The following is a 4,138-nucleotide window of genomic DNA, read 5'->3' as shown; positions in this document are numbered from 1 at the left end:
TGCGCCGATGGAACAAGTGCTCCCAGCTGCTCACGCCTCTCACCTCACCGCCGCGGAGGACGTGAGCGGGTGGGCGTAGGAGGCTGGGCGAGGGGCGCAGCTCCTCCGCGCACACCCCGGCAGCGGGTGGGCTGAGAGGGAGCGCGGTAGGTGCCTCCGCGCCTCCGCCCCTCCCTTCCTCCTCCCTCCCTCCCTCCCGCGGCGCATCCTCCCGCCCCCCGCCCTCGCCTCTCCCCGGCACTCGTCGCTTGCGGGGCTGCCGCCGGGGGTGGTGCCAGCAGCGCCGGCCCGACCCCCCGCCTCGGGATGTGCTGAGCAGGGGCAGCTCCCCTCGGGCCTCTCCGCGCCTCGCCCACCGCCTGCCCGTTCTCCCCGCCGCCCCTCGCCTGCTCGGAACGGGTCGCGTCGGGTCGGTCGCCGGTGGCGGAGGATCCCGGCGGTGAGTGCGGGACAGGGCGGGGCGGCCACCGGCCCCGGGGGGCGGAGGGGGGGCTCGGGGGGCGTGGGGGCCTCTCCGGGCTCGGGCGGGGGGGGAGCGGCTTCGCTGCGCGTCGGTGCTGCCGGGACTGAGCTGTGTCTGTGGAGCCGTGCGGGATGCGCGTATGTGGGTATGAATATATAGATATAGTTATATCTATATATGTAATATCTATCTATCTGTCTGTCCATCTCTCCATCTGTCCATCCATCCATCTGTCCATCCATCCATCTGTCCATCCATCCATCCATCCTTCCATCCATCCATCTATCCATCTATCTATCTGTCTGTCTGTGTCTGTCTATCTATCTCTCTCTCCATATAGCTAAATTTCCTGTTGAACGTCCTCGTGTGGGCACGGGGGAGGGAGGAGAAGCCGGGCGCCGTGGCCGCCTTGTGCCGACGGCGTGTCCGCGGGAGCCCGTGGGTGCTCACACGGTCGCGCCGCCCTGCCCTGCTCGGTAGGTACCTCTCTATGTGTATGTATGGATGTACGTATATGTATGTTTGCACATCTGTATGGGCACGGCGCCCTGCACTCTCCCTCCCTCCCTCCCTCTGCAGGTGCCTGTGTGCTGTGTGACACACCCCGGTGCCGCACGCCCGCGGTCCCCAAATGTCCCCGCACCTGTGGTCGCGGTGCTGCCCTGGGGGCGGGTTTGCGGACACCCTCGATGGAGGAGTCGGAGGGTCCCACGGGCTGGGTCCTGCCTCCGCCCCGTCTCTCTGTATAAAGCACCCCCCCTTCGCCATCCCCAGGGTGACAGGTACTGTAGGCAGTTTGGCTGGAGCACAAACACTGCCTTTCTTCACACGCTCGTCACGAGTTAGTAGAAAGCTGCGACAGCCCAGATGCCTTCCTAGACATCCATTCCTCCTACTCAGGCTCTGGCAAAGAAGAAAAGATAACAGGCAGCACTTCTGTCTGTGTGGGTGGAGGAAGAGAAAGGAGTATTGATGATGGATTTGTTGAAGGGACACTAATTCTTGGTTTTAATTACTATTTTAGTGGTTTCAGTGCAGCGCTGTGCTGCATAGCTGCCACAGAACTCACTTGGTAGCTTTAGTTCAGTGCTTTTAAAACCTTGCATTCTTCCTTCTGCTTTTTAGTAAAATCTTTTCTCGGTCCTGATGCATGCAAGGAACCCAGTCAGGAAAGCTCAATTTCCAGAAGAGGGACGTGGACTGTGTGCAAAATGCTGAACAACTGGAAAAGCAGCATCTTCTATTTGCTACAGTCCTTCTGGGTTGTAATGGCAATTTCCTACAACAAGTGAACATTTGTCATTCAGGCGGGATTTTGGTTAATGTGGTTTGTTTTGCAGGTTGGTCTGTTTGTTTGGGGATTTTTAAGTTGCTGGTGTGTTTTTAAGTTGTTTTTTTTTTTTTTCTCTGAATGAGAGGTGGAGTATCATTAAATGCAGGGCTAGATCTTGCAATCAGCACATGAACAGAACCATCCTTTGGAAGGAATGATGCCTTGGTAGACAAGGAAGGAACTCATATCCATCTTCCAACCAGTACTGCATTATTGGCAACCTCTCTTAGGATTCTCTGGAAACAGGATCTCTGTTTCCTATAGCTACATAATATAGAGGTATAAATAATATAATTTTTAAGTAATTGTGTTCCCATTCAGTTGGAATAATTTTTTTCCCCTTTCTGGGATAAAAAACTTAAACAATCTTATTGAAAGTGTACTGTCTTTTTTTTTTTCTCTAGAACTGTGTGAAGAAAGTCTTCAGCCATGGATGTGTTCATGAAGGGACTTTCCAAGGCAAAGGAGGGAGTCGTAGCAGCAGCAGAAAAAACCAAGCAGGGTGTGGCAGAGGCGGCAGGAAAGACGAAAGAGGGAGTCCTCTATGTGGGTAGGTGGGCAAAGGAGACCACAGTGCTGGTTGGTGTACACAGACATTCACAGCTGGATCCTCATCAGACCTAGTATTCTGAAAAAAAACCCCCTAATCACTCATAGGAGACCATTGCAAAACAAACAAGAGGAGAGTTGTGCCTCCTGAGCTCCAGTTCTTTAAAATCAAGTGTTGGTTCTTGTGTCACATGCTGGCCACGTGTCACTGCTCTGTGGAGCCACATCTGTTAGCACCAGACTGAATGAGATTATATCATGGGAGGTGCCTTGCAGTACAGGACACTGGCTGGTTATTCTATTCAAGAAGTTTGCCATGTTAAGGCTGAAGGGGTAGTTGGCACAGTAAAAATAAATTAAAAAAATATAAAAGCTGAAGTGGAAGGTAACTTGACAGCATTCTATAGAACGTGGAGTTTAAATAGGATTTTAAGAGAAGACACTTGAGAGGTTAATGCAGGAATTGAGGATTAGACAGGCTGACTGATTGACATGTTGACAGTAATGTTTTGCATGGCAAAGTGTCATCTCCTCATCGTTTGAAGTTAACTTCATCTTTTGTACTTACTATTGCAAATTCCTAGTATTTCCATGACTTCTCCAAGAATAACAACTACAGTTAATGGGATAGGGCAGATAGACCCCAAGGTAGCAAAGCAGTTATTAAGTGTCATTCTAGGACGCAAAAGTCTTGCATAGAGGCAGGGATAAAATTCTTTTCAAATCCCAGATTGGTACTTTTATGCATGATAGTCACCTTCATTTTAGCAAGTATTGGGCTTTAGAGGACTGTCTTGCAAATCATCATGGCTAGGCTTCGCGAACGAAGATTTGGGAAGGGCTCTACCCATTTTTCATGCAAGCGCGTTGGTGGCTGAAAAGGCCAATACGAGAAAGGCAGGTCCGGTTGCAAAAGACACAGCAGAAAGACTCCTTAGATGGTATATTCTGCAAGGTTCGATTCTTTCTGCGTTGTCTTTTCTCCTCAAGAGTGATCCTGCGTGCCTTCTCAAAAGCATCAGCAGCGTTATAAATGGTCTGTCTCCAGGCCTCCCGATTAGAGGCCAGAGTGGACCAGTTATGGTGATCAATATGCCCGAGGCTGAGTTGTTGCTTCAGGGAGTCCTTGTATCTTTTCTTTGGAGCTCCTCTCTTGCGGCAGCCAGTGGCAAGTTCACCATAGAGCAGGATCTTAGGGAGGCGGTGGTCCTTCATCCTAGAGATGTGCCCTGCCCAACGCAGTTGCGTTCTCAGGAGCATGGCCTCAATACTTGTGATTGCTGCCTGTTCGAGAACAGATGTATTGGTCACATAGTCTGACCAATGGATGTTAAGGATTGTACGGAGGCAGCGTTGATGGAAGCGTTCTAGGAGACGCAGGTGGTGGCGGTAGATGACCCATGATTCGGAACCATATAAAAGAGTAGACAGCACTATGGCTCTGTAAACACTGATCTTGGTGCTTTTCTTCAAGTGTTTATTACGCCAAACTCGTTTATGGAGTTTTCCAAAAGCACTGTATGCCTTCGCTAACCTATTGTCTATCTCCCCATCAATCTTACCATCTGAGGAGATGAGGCTGCCTAGGTAATTAAACTGTTGGACTGAATTGAGTTCTGACTGGCCGATGGTGATGTGGGGACGGTGGGGGACTTCCTGAGGTGCAGGCTGATGGAGAACTTCTGTCTTCTTTAAGCTGACTTCACTTCACCAAAGCCATAGAAAATCTCCCCAAGCATCTAGTTGCTTTTTCATCTACTTCCAAATCTTTGACCCTAAATGACTGCAGTTCA

General features: G+C 50.7%; 1 long non-coding RNA gene across 1 annotated transcript; it reads left to right on the top strand.

Annotated features, from left to right (window-relative positions):
- The first annotated feature begins 230 nt into the window (after positions 1–230).
- LOC113962262 lies at positions 231–2,391 on the top strand. The gene is made up of 3 exons (XR_003532495.1): positions 231–439; positions 804–939; positions 2,201–2,391. It is a non-coding gene; the product is annotated as an uncharacterized LOC113962262 (long non-coding RNA).
- Positions 2,392–4,138: the final 1,747 nt, after the last annotated feature.

Source organism: Neopelma chrysocephalum, unplaced genomic scaffold (genome assembly GCF_003984885.1).
Source record: "Neopelma chrysocephalum unplaced genomic scaffold, ASM398488v2 Primary Assembly neopelma1_135622, whole genome shotgun sequence".
NCBI lineage: Eukaryota > Metazoa > Chordata > Aves > Passeriformes > Pipridae > Neopelma > Neopelma chrysocephalum.
This window is presented reverse-complemented; position numbering and strand designations above follow the sequence as displayed.